This window comes from Sapajus apella, unplaced genomic scaffold (assembly GCF_009761245.1).
Source record: "Sapajus apella isolate SASKATOON/1434 unplaced genomic scaffold, GSC_monkey_1.0 scaffold132, whole genome shotgun sequence".
Lineage (NCBI taxonomy): Eukaryota > Metazoa > Chordata > Mammalia > Primates > Cebidae > Sapajus > Sapajus apella.
Window position 1 is genome coordinate 1,831,279 of NW_022437072.1, and position 19,749 is coordinate 1,851,027.

The 19,749-nt window shown below is 35.7% G+C and overlaps 2 non-coding genes across 2 annotated transcripts; both read left to right on the forward strand.

Moving 5' to 3' along the window:
• Positions 1-3,637: 3,637 nt before the first annotated feature.
• LOC116539755 lies at positions 3,638-3,796 on the forward strand. The gene has a single exon (XR_004264169.1). It is a non-coding gene; the product is annotated as a U1 spliceosomal RNA (small nuclear RNA).
• A 2,344-nt stretch (positions 3,797-6,140) lies between these two features.
• On the forward strand, positions 6,141-6,279 carry LOC116539757. Its single transcript, XR_004264171.1, has one exon. It is a non-coding gene; the product is annotated as a small nucleolar RNA SNORA8 (small nucleolar RNA).
• The last annotated feature ends 13,470 nt before the right edge of the window (positions 6,280-19,749 follow it).

The following is a 19,749-nucleotide window of genomic DNA, read 5'->3' on the forward strand; positions in this document are numbered from 1 at the left end:
TTCTTTCTTTTCTTTGAAAGGATTCTATCATATTTGATACACTTTGATAGGTTGCTTACTGAGTTTTTTACTTTTGCCATCAGTGAACACAGTCGCTCTTTCTAATATATAAAATCACAGCACAGCAGTTTGGGACATCGAAAGAAATCTACCATAGCTAAATGAAGCCACATAGAGGCTTAGGTAGACTGCATTCCATTACCCAAGATGGAATTTTGCCAGCCTGGCAACCCTAATGTCTGTAATCCTGAAAATTCTCTGTGATCTGGAATTGACTCAATTGGTTGTTTCAAGTTTTCCCTCTCTAAACTTGCTTATTCAGTTCTAAGGTGCCATATTATGATGTTCAAAATTATTCAGAATTAAAATACTTTTTGTTCTCACAAACTATTTGCTACAAAATTCCAAAGCAAATAATGGAGGAATGAGGTATTATTTTTCAGTTTCTAAAGCAGTTCTTCAGGTGAAAATACACCTTGGTGGTTTGAGTCATATTTACCACAAGCTAACAGGACATTTTAGAATATATAAACTTTTTTTTTTATTTTCGAGACAGTCTTGCTCTGTCACCCAGGCTGGAGTGCGGTAGTGCAATCTTGGCTCACTGCAACCTCCACCTCCCAGGTTCAAGCAATTCTTCTGCGTCAGCCTCCTGAGTAGCTGGGATTACAGGCGCCTTATACCATGTCTGTTAATTTTTGTATTTTTAGTAGAGACAGGGTTTCACCATGTTGGCAAGGCTGGTCTCTAAGTCCTAACCTCATGATCTGCACACCTCAGCCTCCCAAAGTACTGGAATTACAGGCATTAGCCACCATGCCCGGCCTATGTAACCTAATGTTTTTAAGTGCGTGAATACTTTCAGAGCAGTAACGTCAATGATATTGATGCGGTTACAGTACAAACACTGTGACTCAGTAGATCACAAAGTGCTGTGGTGGCATTTTCTTCCTGCACGGCTCATGATAGCAAACAGATATGCAGATATTTTATTTTGGAGTAGAAATGGCTGCCAACTTAAACAAAAATCTGATTGCACTGTTGGAGAATTAAATATGCTGGGGGCTCTTATTAGAATAATAGCTAGAAAATGTTAACGAATTACAATTTTGATATAAAGACATAAATAGGCTACTCTTGGTCCACTTTTAACAGATAAATCTGAGATACAGAATACCATTTCCCTCTTATTGACAAGCAGAAGCAAGCAACTTCTCAGTAGACAAGCACAGCCTTAGATGTTTATAACTGATATGAGAAAAGATGAATTATGGCAGAAGTAAGAGTGAGGTTACACAACAAGGAAATGATGACTAAATTTCCATTTTAATCAGGAAATTCCGAGTTGTTGTGTACCCTTGAATTTTTTGCTTGTCCCCAGTTCTTTCCAGGTTCAATTCTTGTTTTAGTTAGCTAGTCAGTTTTATTCAAGCCTTTGCAAAGGGAGTAATAGCAGCAGTGATATAATGCAGAGGATTTCAAACTCTCATTCAAGCAAAAGAAACCTTTTTTCTCCCCTAAATGAAGCTTATTTAAAATGCGATATAAGCCACAGTGAAATAAGAGCCCAAGTCATCCTCTGCTTTGCCTTCCTTCCCTCTCCTTTCAGCAGCCTTTTATGAACCCTGGAAAGGGAATCAGTTGTCCCTAGTTATCAAGAAAACACTGTATTTTGGTTTATTTTAAAGCAGAATCCTTTCTTGCCGCTAATTGCAGTAGTTACATATAGTTTTGAAAAGATTTACACATTATCCTTTATTCACATAGATGATGTGTTGGGAGAGGGTCATACTTTGTAAAATATAGTGTGGCACTGTAGCTAAATGGATATATAGCACATTTTATATGGAATTTATTTACACCATAGCAATTGGCTCTTTGGAAATGTCTGCCTTAGAGTGAATATGAACAGAGAATTTAAATGCCATTTTAGTCTGCACTTCACCTTTACCATTAGAGATTCCTAGTTATGACAAATAGAAGCACCTTGGTAGGTCAGATTGATTGACAGTTGGAGACATAACTACTTAGAACCGTGTCGTCCATATATTCCTCTCTAATGAATAGTATGATGATAACCCACTTAAAACCATCTTATTCCGTGTAACCACTGGAAGTGAGCTTCAGTATGCATTCTACTTTTCGTGATTTAAATGAATTGTATATACCATCATTAAAGAGCACATTTTAATTTTTAGACAGTGAAACATGTTGCTATGATAACGTGTTGCTGAAATAAATTTGCGGTAAAAAAAATCAAAATCAGAATTAATAAATAAAATTGCATCAAGGTTTCAAACTCTAAAATGACATTTTCATTTAGAGTTGTGATGCAGTCTTGGGGTTTGGTATTATCTCATGCATGCTTTCTATTTAGAAATATGGAATAGGAGACAAATTTAATAAACCAATGACCCTAGAATCAAATCCTTTGATGAATGGCATTTGAAATTTATTACATGCTCCTTCTATTTCTTGATCCATATCCACTTCTCTCCTGCCATTTTTAGAGTAATTTCCCCATTTATAGAGCAAATAGAACAGATTTGATTTGGCTTTCTCCTATGTTAAGCGATTTTATTTCAAGACTGATGAGATGTCACTAATCATCAGAGAAATGCAAATCAATACAACAATGAGGTACTGTCTTACACCTGTCAGAATGGCCATTATTAAAATGTAAAAAAAGAAACAAACAAAAAAAAAACAGATGCTGGTGAGGCTGTGGAGAAAAGAGAATGCTTATATACTGTTGATGGGAATGCAAATTAGCTCAGCTACTGTGGAACGCAGTTTGGAGATTTCTCAAAGAACTAAGAGTTGAACTACCATTTGACTCAGCCATTCCATTACTGGATACATACCCCAAAGAAACAAATGATTCTACCCACAAGACATAGGCATTCGTATATTTATTATATCACTAGTCAAAATACCAAAGGCGTGAAATCAGGGTACCTAGGTACCCATCAGCAGTGGACTGGATTAAGAAATTGTGGTACATATACACTATGGAATAGTATGCAGTCATAAAAAAGGACAAAATCGTGTCCTTTGCAACAACATGGATTCAGCTGGAAGCCATTAGCCTAAGCAAATTAATGCAGAAACAGAAAACAAAATACCACGTTTTAACTTATAAGTGAGAGCTAAACATTGGGTACTCAAGGACATGAATGTGGCAACATTAGAAACTGGGGGCTACTAGAGGGGGATTAGAGGCAAGAGCTGAAAAGTAATTACTGAGTCCTGTACTCATTACCAAGTTGAGAAAATCATTGATACCCAAACCTCAGCATCACACGGTATAGCCAGTCAATAAGCCTGTACGCGTGCCCCCTGAATTTAAAGTGAAAGTTTTAAGAAAAATTGTTTTCTTCCCTTGCATGTTGAGAAAGAACTCCTGTCTGCCTTACATTTAGAAAAGACTGTAAACCCCTAGTGGAAATAAAGGCTTCTGTGTATTAATCATCTCAAATATCTAATAAAATGAGACATATATAAACACTAAAGACAGATAAGTTTCTGACAATTTATTCTTAGCTTGAATGGTTTCATTAATTATATATCCAATATTCAAAGGAAGATATGATAATCTGGGAAAACAACATGATGCTTCTTTTAAAAACTCATCTCAATACTTAACCTGGCAGGGGAGATACTGTGATCACAAAGGTGATTTTCCCAGGGTCAGGCTTATCCATTGCACCCCGAATGTGCTGACCCTGTGGTTTCTCCAAATGTGGGAAACTCGACTGCATAGTTTGTGGTAGTGGAGGACTGCGTTCATGCTAAAAAAAAAAAAAAATTCATCTAAATGTTTGGTCCAATGAAAAACATGTCATCAGCTTCATTGAGACTAACCTAATTCTTATAATAATGATATAGACTATAGTGTACCACCTTCTCTAGTCTGGTAATTTTAATTGAAATGGAAATTCTGTGGTAGTATACTCATTTTCTTTACAGTAGATTTTACTCCGTGTGTGCTATAATTTTTTTTCTTACTCTATGAGGAGAAATGTGTGTGTATTTGGACATGATATGGTTTACACATACTCCTTCAAATAAGTAGTTGGAAGTTTGAAAAATTTCCATGTAACACTAAATCCATTATTGGATGGATATTGGTAATACTGCTGTTTTATGAAAAGGATTTTGGCTTATATTAGTATGTTTGATATGTACTTCATGTGGAAAATACTTATTTTTCTTAAATTTGAATTACATTTAGTTACACAATATCATCAGAAATTTAGGTAAGCGTATTAAACATTTTAATGTAGAATATTTGTTGTTTTCTTATAATTTAAGTTTCAAAAGAAAGGCAGGTTCAAAGAATACAGAGACATTATTTATTTTTTACATGAAGGAGATTTCTTGGAGTTTCCTCTTTGTTTATGGAGTTGCCAAGTTTTCCTTTTCTAAAAATTGATCAAGATCTATCTTATGTAAGTTACATTTGGAAGATTAGAAATATGAGAATCTGTTCAGTCCTTTTGGTTGGTTTGGTTTTTGCTTTGCCGTTCAATAAATTGAGAACTCACCATGTTTCAGGGCCTAATTTTGTCCAAATAAGTGTATTAAATCCACTGCTGGAGAGACCAGCGGATGTGAACACTTGATTGAGCCTGTGGGGAACAGCTCCCTGCTGAGCTTTTATAGAAGAACAACTGTTTTAAGAAGAATGGAAAGTAGAACAGACACAAAGTTAAAAGACAAATGTGCAGACTCTTGCTTTTAATGGTATTCAAGGGTTTAGCAAGCCATTAACTTTAGTGCTGTGGAATTGCTGAAAGTAAGAATTAAAAATAAAAACGTGTGGTTATCTAGGGACTAAGTTACTGAGGGATCCAGAAAGACAGTTTGCTATTGGAGGGGACCTCCATGCCTGGAAGATCAGAGTCAAGTGTAAAGAAATGTGGAAATGGTAATTTATTCCCTTTGTAAAACCAGTGGCAAACAATGAGAATAAGTAGGTTGATAAATCATTGGTGTTTAAATGTTTAAGAGGACACATTGTCAATCTTTATAGCCATCTCAAATTTTCATTTATTTAATAAAGAAGATTGTCTTCATAGAAATAAACTATCAGCAGTTATTAAAAGTGAAAAATTGTCAACATTATTGGAGATTTGATTATCAATCACAGGGGGAAATGCCCCATGAAATACCATGTATTATCCCGCAAAGTACCTATTTCTGATACACTCTACATCATGAAGGATGACCAAGCTTGGTGTCTAATTCATCAGTACCTTCTATTTCTTATCTTATGTTTCATTCTCCATTTCTCCCTTGTAAATTTTCAAGCAGCATGGAGAGCCAGAAATCTTATTCTCTTGAAAATGAGATCTAATTCTAATGCTAGGGTTGTGATCAAATTTTCTACTTATTACGTATGCCCTTAGTATTTTTCATTTTAAAATCATGGAAAGAGATCTGGTTTTTCTTTAATGAAAATTAAATTTAAGTCTGCTATTCATAAAGTACAGGAAAAAATCATATCTAGGTTTGATTAGTAAGTGATGAAGGTGACTTATTATAAATCTTTGCTTGCAATTCTTCTTCGTGTAAAAAAAATTGACTTGAAGTCAAGTTATCAGCAAGAATTCAATGCTCCTTACTGTTGTACTGATTTGAAGTTGAGTCCTGGATTGAAGCCACTGATGAAAAAGCTGTTGTACATGGTTCATGATGGAAGGGTGGACTGCAGACAATATGGAAACTTGTATCCAATTATGAAGGTGAATATGAAGTCATGGGACCGAAATGAGGAAAATAGACTTAATTCCTGTTAGGTGTCTGATACATTTATAAACACTAACCCACTTAATCCAAATTAAATGCTTATCAAACACTAAGAGCACAATATCACCTGTGACTCATACAACCTAAAACATAATACTATCATAGTAGTTATGTGAGGTTGAGCAAAATACTTATTCTTATGTTCCTATTTCCTCCTTTGTGAAATAGTAACCATAAGGTTTACATGTGTTACAGGAGTTAATATTTGTAGGGCTTTTAGAAGAATGCCAAACTAATAAGTGATAAGTGTCTCTTAATATTATAAATAGAGGATACAGATCTAATATCACAAAGCACTGCCTCGTATCTTATTACTTTAAAAAGATGCTTGCACTGCATGGTATCTCCACTCAGCAGTGTTTTCCTGCTAGGGTGTTCATAGGTCAGTGCTATAGAAATTCAGTATCTGGCATCATTGGTTTTCTTGGCTTTGTGCTTGTTTAACCTGGTATTTCTATTGATACAATATTTGAAAAAAAAAGATGCTATCCAAGCATATTTTTGAAAGCAAATGTAGTTAATTTAGGACTAATGAGAATCAATAAAATATTTATTTTGAGTAAGATGATATTCGTAAAACTGTTTTCAGCATTACAAATTAATGTATTTGTGATTAACCTGATTATCAGTTACAGCAAGGCATCATATTGATGAAACACTGAAACAAGTGACTTCAGTTGCATTCTTAGATGGTATTTAGTTTGTTGCATGGTATGCCGAGTTTCAGGATATTCAGATACCTGAAGGGCGAGGGAGCTGGGCAGCTTTGCCATAGCATTGTTTTCCAGATATTCTGACTTTGTGCAGATAAAACCCAGGAACTCATGTTAGTAAATATTTGTAAAGATTGAATGAATATCAATGGAGTAGAACATGAAATTAAAAAAAAAAAAAACTATATGAGAAGAGGTTGTAGGTGAATTTCAGAAAGTCTTAAGGCAATAATGCTGGTTAATTTAAACATTAACATATATCGAAGAGTATACCATGGAATAGGCCCAAATAATAAAGCCATATTTATATATCCAGTGGAACAGTCGCCATTTTATAAGTAGCTTCAATTCTGTAAGAAATGTGATATGTTCTACAATGAAATCTTCTTGAATAATGAATATTTAATTTCTGTTTTGTTAAACTCACTTATATCATTCAAAATATTTATTTTCATACATCAGGATTATGTCTTTTTATTTGAAGGCAATTCTTATGTTTTGAGACCTATGCATTATTTCTAAAATGGGACAAGAATGACAACTTCAATTTACTTGAAATATCTTCTACTTTGGATGCTGAATAACTGCTGACATGTGATTTTATAAATAGACTGTTTTAAATATGTAAATGTATGGCTTCGTGGTAGATGGTAATGGAATCTTACTGTTTTATAAGCAACTTCTTTTACCATTTATAATGGAATAGTAAGTAAGCAAAGACTTGTTAAATTTCTTCAGTATATCTGATATTTAGCACATTTGAACATTTATAACTTGCTCCTTTAATTATTCTGTAATATTTTACAGATATAGCTTAAGTTTTTAACTACACATAATTATTTTAATAGCAATAATGTATGAATTGGTATTTTTCTTAGCTATGTAGTAGAATAAAAAAGAGATGGTTTAAGACCTTTAAAGAAAAATTTTATCTAGACTTAATATTCATTTACTTGTACACAAGTAATTACATTTATTAAAATTTTAATTTCAAGCAGTATTGCCTAGATAAGATTAAGTAAACATCTCCTTTTAGTATCTGTTTGTATACTAAACATTATTTGCCTTTACTCTTCATGCAATCTGCATTCAATCATAATTACTTTTTTACATTTAATGCTCACCCATATTGTAATAATACTGCATGTAATCTAAAGTCATATGTCGAACTACTGGAAGATGTAAACTTTTTATTTTACACATAAACTATGCAAGCATTTAAATTAACGGAGTTTCAATTTGACGAGGACTGTGTCTTCATAAAACATTTAAATTAATGTCCCTTGGGATAAACAAGCTTCAGCTACCTTGAAGCAGGTAGCTGAACTAGATAAAAGTTTACATATAATTTGCCAAGTCTAATTAACATTTTTGTGAATATATAGATAATTATTGATGTATAATTACTGACATTCGACTTTAAAATTGCTAAAGTGGTTTCTTATCCATGGAGTTGACTGACACTTGGTGCTGAGCCCAAGCAAACATGATTCATGTTTATAAATGACATGGGCTTAACGTTTGAACGTTTTAAATGTTCAGCATGTATAAGGAAAGGAATTGTATATTTAAAGTTTTCTTCTGGAATCTTCGTGTTGCTTCTGACAGTGACATCATTATTATATAGTCAGACAGTCTTCAATCCCACATATATGTGAGGAAAGAAAGAAAAATAAAGTGTGATAAAAAGAGATTCAGAGAGGGGAAGGACCTCTAATAATAATAATAATGAATGTTGAGTATCTCCTCTAGTGATAATAGTAATATAGGGGAAACACAAATAGAAAAACTAAAAGAACAGACTAGAGGTTAAGTTCCCTGGAGCTGCTCACGCAGATCAGTTCATACTAATTGAATTTTTCATCCAATACTGATTTTACTTTTATTATCAAGTTATAACTTCAGAACATCTTTAAAGTAGATATCTTAATTTTGCTACTTTTAAAAATGTGATCGTTATACAGCAATCATTGCAACAATTTTAAACATGTGGTAGTCTAAATAAAATGTTAGAGTAATTTATCACATTTATCATATTTCTCTAGTTATCATATTATCATAATTTTGCTTTCGTACTGTTAAATCTGTAAAGTATGAGTAGTTTAAGTCAGCTGACCTAAGAATTTAATCTTCTCTAAGATAAGCAATAGTAGCTTTCAGTTGAGTAATGTGTTTTTGTTGTCACTTTCACATAATTTTGAATATAAATGGAAAAAGCCATTTGTAATATATCTGTAGTTGGGCCATTTTTAAATGAAAAAGGTAAATATATTAGTCACAGATAATGTGATTATAACCTAGAAATTAATATAAATTTTATTTCAGGTAGGAGGCAGTGACTATTTGTAAATAAAAGAGATGAAGAAATAATATGTTTGGCTCCGTGTCCCCATTCAAATATCATGTTGAATTGTAATTCGCAGGTGTTGAGGGAGGAACCTGGTGAAAGGTAATTGGATCACATGGATGGTTCCCCTCTGCTGTCATGTGATAGTGAGTGAGTTCTCACTAGAGCCGTTGGTTTTATAAGTGTTTGGCAGTTCCCTTTCACTCTTTTTCTCCCTCCTGCCACCTTGTGAAGAAGGTGCCTAATTCCTCTTGACCTTCTGCCATTATTGTAAGTTTCCCGAGAGCTCCTCAGCCATGCCATACTGCAACTCAATTAAACCTCTCTTGTTTATGAATTAACAAGTCTCAGGTGAAATCTTTATAGCAGTATGAAAACAGACTAACACAGGAAGAAAAAATAAAAGTCAGAACCTTAGAGAAGAGTTTGCTGTACATCTAAAATACTTTATTTATTGTTTCCTTTTTTTTCCATTTAGTCTATAATGTTTGAAAAGATAAATTCAAAATATTCATTGACCCAGACATATAGCCACAAGTATATTTTAGATATTGCAGAAAATTTTATAGATTATAAAGAGCTGGATCTTATGGACACAGCTTGGTAATGCAGAGCACGTTACAGACAGTGTGCTGCCTGAGACAGCATTTGACTGAACCTCGTGGGGAAAGAGCTCTTATGAAGGAGATGAAGGATTTACACAAGTCTGGAGTTTGAGTAGCAAGGAAAAGCGACACCATCAAAATTCATTTGACTACTGATACCGTTTAGCTATGTCCCCAGCTCAATCTCATCTTGGATTGTACTCCCATAATTCCCACATGCTGTGGGAGGGACCTGTTGGGAGATCATTTGAATCATGTGGGTGGTTTCCTCCATACTGTTCTCATGGTAGTAAGTCTCATGAGATCTGATGGTTTTGTCAGGGATTTCCATTTTGCATCTTCCTCATTTTCTCTTGCCACCACCATGTAAGCAGTGCCTTTCACCTCCCAGCATGATTCTGAGGCCTCCCCAGCCCTGTGAGACTGTCAGTCCAGTTAAACCTCTTTTTCTTCCCAGCCTTGGGAATGTCTTTATCAGGAGGATGAAAATGGACTAATACAGTAAATTGGTACAAGTAAAGTGTGCCATTGCTGAAAAGATGCCCAAAAATGTGAAAGCAACTTTGGATAACAGGCAGAGGTTGGAGCAGTTTGCAGGGCTAAGAAGAAGACAGGAAAATCTGGGAAAGTCAGAACTTCCTAGAGACTTGTTGAGTGGATTTGACCATAAGCCTGACAGCAATATGGACAATAAGGTCCAGGCTGAGGTGGTCTCACATGGAGATGAGGAACTTCTTGGGAACTGGGGCTAAGGTGACTCTTGATATGTTTTAGCAAAGAGACTGATAGCATATTGCCCCTGGCCTAGAGATATGTGGAACTTTGAACTTGAGAGAGATAATTTAGAGTATCTAGTGGAAGAAATTTCTAAGCAGCAAAGCATTCAAGATGTAACTTGGATGCTGTTGAAGGCGTTCAGATTTGTAGGTGAAGCAGAGCATAAAAGTTCAGAAAATTTGCAGTCTGACAGTGTGATAGAAGAGAAAAACCCATTTTCTGAGGAGAAATTCAAGCCAGCTACAGAAATTTGCATAAGTAATGAGGAGCCAAATGTTAATCCCCAAGACGATGGAGAAAATGTCTCCAGGGCACTTCCGAGGTCTTCAAGGGGGCCCCTCCCATCACAGGCCTGGAAGCCCAGGAGAAAACTGTTTTGCGGGCTGGGCCTAGGGACTTGGTGCAATGTGTCCCAGCTGCTGCAGTTGCGGCTGAAAGGGGCCAAAGTAGAGCCTGGGTCATGGCTTTGGAGAGTGCAAGCCTCAAGCCTTGGCGGCATCCACATGGTGTTGAGCCTGCCAGTGCACAGAAGTCCACAATTGGGATTTGTAACCTCTGCCTAGATTTCAGAAGATGTATGGAAATGCCTGGATGCTCAGGCAGAAGTTTGCCGCATGGCGGGGCCCTCATGGAGAACCTCTGCTAGGGCAGTGTGGACAGGAAATGTAGGATTGGAGCCCCCACACAGAGTCCCTACTGGGGCTCTACCTAGTGGAGTTGTGAGAAGAGGGCCACCATCCTCCAGACACCAGAATGGGAGATACACTGATAGCTTGCCCCATTGGCCTAGAAAAGCCACAGACACTCAGTGCCAGCCCTTGAAAGCAGCTGGGAAAAAGTCTGTACCCTTCAAAGCCACAAGGGTGGAGCTGCCCAAGACCATGGGAACCAACCTCCTGATGTGTGGCTTGGATATGAGACCCGGAGTCAAAGGAGATCATTTTAGAGCTTTAAAATTTGACTGCTCCACTGGATTTTGGACTTTCATGGGCTCCTTTAACCCCTTTGTTTTGGCCAATTTCTCCTGTTTGAAATGGACGCATTTACCCAGTACCTGTACTTTATCTAGGAAGTAACTAGATTGTGTTTGATTTTACAGGCTCATGGGGGAAGGGACTTGAGACTTTGGACTGTGGACCTTCGGGTTAATGCTGAAATGTGTTAGACTTTGGAGGACTGTTGGGAAGGAACGACTGGTTTTGAAATGTGAGGGCATGAGATGTGGAGTGGCCAGGGGTGAACTGATTTGGTTTGGCTGTGTCCCCACCCAAAGCTCATCTCGAATAATTCCCACATGATGTGGGAGGGAACTGGTGGGAGAGAATTTGAATTAGTTTCCCCCAGATTGTTCTCATGGTAGTGAATAAGTCTCATGAGATTTGATGGTTTTATCAGGGGATTTCTCCTTTGCATTGTCCTCATTTTCTCTTGCCACCGCCACATAAGAAGTGCTTTTCACCTCCCACTGTGATTCAGAGACCTCCCCAGCCAGGTGGATCTGTAAGTCCAATTATTTATTTATTTTTATTTTTGTTTTGTTTTTTTTTGAAACAGAGTCTCACTCTGTTACCCAGACTGGAGTGCAGTCTGGGTTCAAGTAATTCTCATGCCTCAGCCTCCTAAGTAGCTGGGATTAAAGGCATGTGCCACCACACCTGGCCGATTTTTATACCTTTAGTAGAGATGGGATTTCACCATGTTGGCCAGGCTTGTGTTGACCTCCTGACCTCAAGTGATCTGCCTGCCTCGGCCTCCCAAAGTGCTGGGATTACAGGTGTGAGCTGCCATGTCTGGCCTGTAAACCCCATTAAACCTCCTTTTCTTCCCAGTCTCAGGTATGTCTTTATCAGCAGTGTGAAAATGGACTAATACACCTACTTAATATTTATTTTATTGTCCTATAATTAAATTGTTTTCAGAGTACCCTGAATATCCTATTTTAGCTAGGCCTGGGAAGAAGTTAAAACGCTCACTAACATGATTCTGGTCAGTGTTAGAAGATGTAAATATAAGTAGCAGAGCTTTATAAAAACTTAGAATGTGGTGAAGAAAAGAATACTGTTATAAAATAATAGGCTGTATTATACAGAAGGATGAGCTAAATGTAACTAAAGATGGCAGAGATGGACTTCATGTTAAATGCAAGTGTTTGGAATGACAGAGCATTGAGTAAGTTTATATAGTAGGTGGTTGGAAGATTGAGCTCAAAAGACACATCAGTGTTGTATCAATCTCTGTGATTCTCCTTAACCATATAAGCACATACACATCTTCATATACACAACAAATATAAGTGGCATGTCCACAAAAATATGTGTACATGTATGTATAAATGTGGATATGTGTATGTTTGCAGTGATATGTCATATGAACAAGATAAAGGCGAAGCTGCAAAATTTGTAGTGATCCCTGAAGAAGAGATGAAGACCAAGACATGAATGAAAACAGACTTGTAGCACATTCATATTTAAGGAGGGTAAGGTGCAAGTGAAGAAAGATGGGGGTGACTGATGACACAGGAGGAAGGTTAACATATTGTCAGGGCCTCGTCCCATGAAAGACAAAGGAAGAGAATTTTCAAAAAAGCTAAATGTGGTAAATGTTGCACAGAGGGCAAGATGAATGACTGAAGAAAAGCTTTTACTTTTAGAAAGTGGGAGACCCATGGAGCCTTCATAGCAGCCATTAGAATAGATTATTGAGAGTTGAACTACAGAGCATTAGGAAACAGGGCCTGTGAGAAATGGGGGCAGCTGGTATGAATTACTCAGTGTAAAAGTTTGCCAGTGAATGAATAGACTGAAACAAGATGTCTTTAAATTTTTCTTCCATTTCTTATATTTAAAATATTTTAGGATTTATGTTTGAGAGGAAATACAGGCTTAGAATAACCACCAATCTGAGATCGTCAAATAAATTGTAGAAAGCTATACACAGAATTCTGGAGCTATATTCTAGTTTGACCTTGTTATGTAGTTACTTGTTAATGTGGGTGTAAAAACTTCACAACCATCTCAAGCATTAAATGTGTCCCATTTTTATCATGGAATTTTTATAGAAATTAATCCCATACATGAAGTTGTGCTTTTAAACAAACTTTGTTGATAACAAAGAAATGTATTCATCAAGCAGAGTCTAATTTTAGGAATTTGTGGTGAAAATAAGGAAAAGAGGGTATGAATAAAGGGGAATAGTCTTAAATTAGGGAGGGCACGACTGTATCATAGGCAATAAGAAGGAGTCCTCAATATGGAAAATATTACAGCTTCAAGACCTTGACTGAATTTCGGTTGATTGGCCAGGTGTGGTGACTCACGCCTGTAATCCCAGCACTTTTGGAGTCCAAGATGAGCAGATCACCTGAGGCCAGGAGCTCCAGACCAGCCTGGGCAACTTGACGACACCCCTCTCTACTGAAAATTTAAAAAAAAAAAAATTAGCTGAGCCAATTGACAAGTTTCTGTGATCCCAACTACTGGGGAGGCTGAGGCTCAAGGGTTGCTTGAACCCTGGAGGTGGAGGTTGCGGTGAGCCAAGATCATGCCACTGCAGCCTTGGTGATAGAGTGAGACTGTACCCTAAAACAAAACAAAAACAAAAAGTAATTTTAGCTGATTAACACCATCGAGAAGGCAAGCAGGACGATATTTGCAGCATATATTAAGAATCGGGACAACTTGCATTTGCTTAATATATGTGATTTGTTTTGGAAAAAATGTATCTGGAAAATATAGGTTGTGACTAGACAACATCAGTGACTCAGATGTGGGATAAGGACAGGCATTCAGGTTACTTCATCTTGGATTTCCAGTGTTACATGAATATAAGGTTAAACTGTGCAAGATTTTATCAAGGTCATGGCAGCCCTTTTAATTCAATCCTAATGACTTAGACTGGCTTATCTATAGAGTGACTGCTGTATAGATAATATAGTTTATATTCTGCAGTCTAGATAGTATTAAGACATGGTTAGAGTTGGATGGAATTACTAAGGAGAAAAATGAAATCAGGGATAATGCTTCCTTAGAAACAAGGGTAAATATGAATTATCTATTGTTAAGGATTTTCAGAAGTATATTTACTGAAAAGATGCACTTATTAAAAGCTTCTAATAATTATTCACTTTCATATTAATGAAAGGGAGGCGAACACTGTAGAAGCTCCCTTTAATCATAAGCTTATGAATCACCTCCTACTCATCCAGCACAAAAAGTGCTAATAAGCAATAACATGGAAAGATTTAAATTTCAGTTGTGTTTGCCTTTTGGAGATACTAATCATAAAAGAGAAAGAAAACATCGAAGAAAAATTTTAAAAGTGATGTGGCGGCCAGTTATGAGTCTTCTCTTGGCTAATCATGACTTCATTGCTTTTTAAAAAAAGAAATTATTATTCAATCACTTATTCAAACAGTCAGTATTTGTTGATAAATCACGTGTCTATTTCTGAATCTCTCTATATGCCAATGTATACTAATATTTACTAAATTTATATTCACTAATGTTTACTGCTTACTATATTTTATAGCTTGAGTTTGGTTTTTTTTTCCTCAACTGATTATATTTTTCCCCTTATAAAGTTTTCTTCCACTAAATTTAAGCAGAAGTATTGCAACTGAAGGAAATACTTGACTTTTACAGTTTTAGCTAACTGGCAGAGACCAATTCGGCACATTGATTTTTACTTAGATGGGACCTATTTACACGACCATTAACTGAAAACCAATTTTGTTAAGGATTTACATTGGATTTTGTTACATCTTTGTGCAGCTTCTAATGGAGGTACATATTAATAAATTTACCTTTTCCCTTTTATTCTGCTTATAATGTATAGGCTTTCAAAATTTGTAAAGCCTATTGGTACTCATTTTAAAATTAGAAATATTACTGGAACCAGAAGAATAATGGATTTATCTTGGTTATCATATTTTCAAATAGTCAGAAAAAATCAGCTTTATTGACTATTGTCTCAACCATGTTGTGTATCCTTCAGTTTTACTTGCTAAAAATTTTTAACTGTTACTTCTGCATATTGAGTATGAGCATATCAAATTAAGTCCTACTGCTCTTAGCATTAAATTTTGATAAAGTATCTGTCAGTTTTAGAAATAGGTTTTATGATACATAAAAGGAAGTCTATTTTAAACGATATCCCCTTATCTCCATTATTAACAAAATTAATTTGCAAAAGAATTAATGAGTTCCCTAGGGGCAAAACTATGAATCATAAAATGCACCATACCCCTTAAAAGTTCTCACAATTACAGTGTTGCCAAAATCATGGGATAGCTAGCTATTTGTTATAGTTTGTTAAATTCTAACTAAGTTTCATTAGTCTTCTTGATGTTTGCATTTTCTTACATCTTACATAAATCTCTACTATCTGCATTCTGACTTCCAGCACAATCATTCCCCTGAAATACCTCACTACTATGGATGTGCTTTAGATATGGATATAGATGGAAAGGTTATTGTAAAAGCTCATGTAGAGTAGGTGCTTTCATTATATATTTGTATTTTAAAGATCACGCTTTAATAAACTTTCAGCTTATTTTTCTAATTTGCATATGAAATTTTAATTAAGATAATTTATGTAGCCGAGACCATACTGTTCATCGAATATATGAACAATAAGTTTAACATTATGTCAAAATATTTTTCTTAATATCATAATAACCTGAAAGAAGTCATTTTTATTCCTTTAAAACATCCCGCTCTCTTTTCCCAACAGTGCTCTTGTCTCAGATTATCTCAGATTTGCAGATGGCAGCCTCCCTTCTCTCCTGGTTCCCAGCTGATCGTCAGTTTCACTGAGAGCCCTCCTAGCTTCAAGCCACTTATTTTGTTTACCTCATTCTGCTTTTCTCCTAGCATTTATCCGTGTTTGAATGTATCTGTCTAATTGATTAATGTATTTCTTCTTCCTCTAGAATCTAAGCTCTATGAGAGTAGATTTATTTTATTATTTTATTTTATTTAACTCCCTAGTGCCTAGAACAGGGCTCCTTAATACGGAAGGTACCCGATAAATATATTTTACATGACTAAATGCATCGTGGCTGTTTCAAGCCCAATTTAATGCCAGCAAAAGTGCTATTTCCTATCTCTTAGCTTTTTTTTAATGCTATTTTCTCTTCACCAAATGTTTTTTAGCATGTCTTAAATTGGAAACTCTTACCCTGTCTTTAAAAATCTTGAGTGTTTCTATAGCGTCATGGTCACAACTTTATTAGAAGACATTATGCTAGATTTAAAATTGTGAGTTCTTGTAGTTCCCCTGCTGGCTTCTGTGTTTATGCGGAGGATGTGGTGAATGGAATAAAGGCTCAGCTTTTAGGTCTTTAGGCAGATGCCTTAATCTCTTGTGCCTGACACAGTTATTATATGTCTATTTAAAGATCAGTGAGCCACACTGGGCTAAAAGGAGGATTGGACAAGGAAAAGACGGTGGGAATTTTAATTTTATACACAGGTTTTTGGAGATTCAGCTGCCATGACATATTAATGAGCAGGTTATAGGGTGTAAGAGAAAGAGAAGTATCTAGGGTGACTTCTAGCTTTCATCCTAGGTGTTAAATGACAGTGCCATTTGCTGAAAGGAGTACATTTTAGGAGCTAGCAAGTTTGTAAGTAGAAAACTATTTAATTCTGTTTGGCAGTGTCAGCTAGAGACATCTATTTGACTTCCATGTGAAGACTCTGAGTAGTAAGCTGTTGTATACTATTGTGTGTGTGAGTCTTGGCACTCAGCAGAAAGGTTAAAGATAGAGACAGTAACTGAATGTCTTCAGATGACAGGCATAGGGAGGTTTAAAATCCATGAGACAGAATGAGGTCACCTTGGGAGAGAGAAAAAATGCAGAAAAGCTCTTGGTGAGGTTCTAAGCTCTTAAGCACTTATGCATTTAAAGGTTAAGTGTAGAAGTTGGAAGAGTCATTACTTGAGACATAAATAATTACCAGTGATTTTTGGAAAGAGGATGTTAAGAAATTAGATAATATTTTCTTATGGGCTTCAAAAAGTTAACAGTCTCAAAGGAGCTCCCTTTCAAATCACAAATATTTGAGAAAATATAACATCAAAGATTTGCAAATAGTGCTAACTTGTGGACTTGTGAATGTAAATTATTTCGTGTTCTTCTCTCATTAGTATTCAACAATGTAGTTTTCCAAAAGAGAAGTTCCTCAGTCTTATTCACCTGAATTTTAATTGGTAGAGTCATTTTCAGATACTTAAAAGTTCTACATTTTGCAGTAGAATGCAGCATTGCTGTTGAGTGAGTAATTAAATTAGGGCAATACTAATATCTTTTTCCATACAATAAAAAAATCTGTCTTTCCAGAAAAAAGCCCTGGATGCTGCATGCTCCTCACTTGTTTTCCAGGCCATCAGTTTTCCTTTCTATAGCTTTTAGCGCTCTCCTTATTCTTAGCTAAAATTGGGTTGTGTCTATCAAGTGTAATTTCCATATCTTTAACTTCCCTCTTCTGTAATCAGTCTCCTGTGAATTTTTCAATTTCAATTGAGGTCATTGTGGTCTGGATCACATCCAATTTTCTACAAATGTGTCCTGAATCATTCCCATGTAAGTCTGACATGTGGAATACTCCAGTTCTTTGCTTTCTAAGAGAGAAAAAAATATTAAGTGATAAAACAGCTTTTTTGTTTATAAAAAATTTGTGATTAATTCAGTTATGAATGAACTTACTCTTTGATTATTTTTTAAATGTTTTACTTCTCAATAACAATGAGGTATTAGATACACAGTAGAAAGTGTTCAAGCTCTGTAGAACAAAGTAACTTTTAATTATTTAGAAATAAATCATTATAATCCTGTTTTATGTATTGTTGTGGACCTAATTCCTATAATTAAAGATTATAAATATCAGTCCTCATTCAACTCCAAATACCCTTTCAGGCCTGATGTAAAATCTCAATAGTCAGAAGCATTTTGTTATTTTTACAAAGAAACAAGGTATAATATTAATATTTTGGAATGCTTTTTGAAAATTGTAATCATAAAGACAATTAAGCAATCTTGTCTCAGGGTGTTATGTCAAATAGGAAATAAATCTCTTGAATCAATTTATTAAGGATTGTGTACCTGGAGAGAATATTTAAACTGTTGAATTAGCTTTCCCATGGGAACTATAGGAAAGTCAAATAAGTGTCTTTTTATTTATAAATCAAAAGCTTTAAAGAGGATTTTATCCTTTTTTATCCAACAGAATTTCTGATTTGCAGAGATTTTATAGCAGATTAAGAAACACAGTGTTAAGAAAAATCATAAGCACGAAACTTAATATCTCACAGACTTTAAGATATTCACTTTATGTTAAATATATACAGTTTTTTTGTGGGAAACTAAATGACTGCCAAATACTTTTTAAATTAAGATCTGATATACACAGATTGAAAATTGTCAGATGTTATTTTAGGATTGTATTTTCCAAGATTAATTTAAAGTGAGAATAAAGTCGATATTGTAGCATTTTTAAGAGACAATTATCATTGAAGGATTGTAACATATCTAGGTCCTGAAATCTATCTGAGCCATGTCGACTATAAATTAAAAACTCTAAAATGAAAGAAAGTAATTGGTTTCTCTCATCATTATATTGCCAGCACCCAACACAGAATCCAGCACGTGGAAAATTCACAAAATATGTAGAAATTTGTTGAACAGAGAGAAAAAGACACACTATGTTATATTTGCTCTCCAAATAGCCACATCAAAGGCCTCCAGCACTTCAGCATCACTTTTTCCATGGCCCGCCATACTCTCTGAGAGGCCCTAATGCGCATCTGTCTTTACTTACTAGCAGTCCCAACCAAATCACTTCCAGTCCAGGTAGGAGCTGGAACTCATGACCCACTGAAACCAGCATGAGTCTGGGATTATAACGCTGAATAATCAATCCTGCTTACTTCAGTCATCGCAAAATGTCCCTGTTTCCCTGGGTATTGTTCATCACCTGGACTTTTATCCCATGTGGTTCTCTCCATGCTGCAAACTGACCTGATTCCACACCTTTCCCTAGCCTCTCCCAACTACTAGTGTGCTTTCCGGAAACTGAAATCCTTACATCTTTGGACAGTCCCTTGACTTCCCATCAGTTGCTTAGTGTAAGGTTTGTAGAGACTCCCCTTTGTTCATAATTTTACCCAGTCCTTGCTACTACCCACTTCCCAGCAAGCTTCTGTTCCTTTCCTGCACACGCAACCGTGATTTACCTTCACTGATCATTTTCTTTGAAGTTCTCGTTAGTTCTTTTGCTCTGTGCCCCTTCTCCACTTCTTTTTTTGCATTCCTTTAAATCAGGACTTCAGTCATTGCCACGTCTGAAGTTCCATGCATACTCTACAACTACCCACAAAAATATCTGACTCAGTTGATCACTCTCTTTCCTGATACTTTTTTTTTTTTTTTTGACAGGGCCTTGCTCATTTTTCCAGGCTGGAGTGCAGTGGCATAAACAGCCTCAACCTCCTGGGC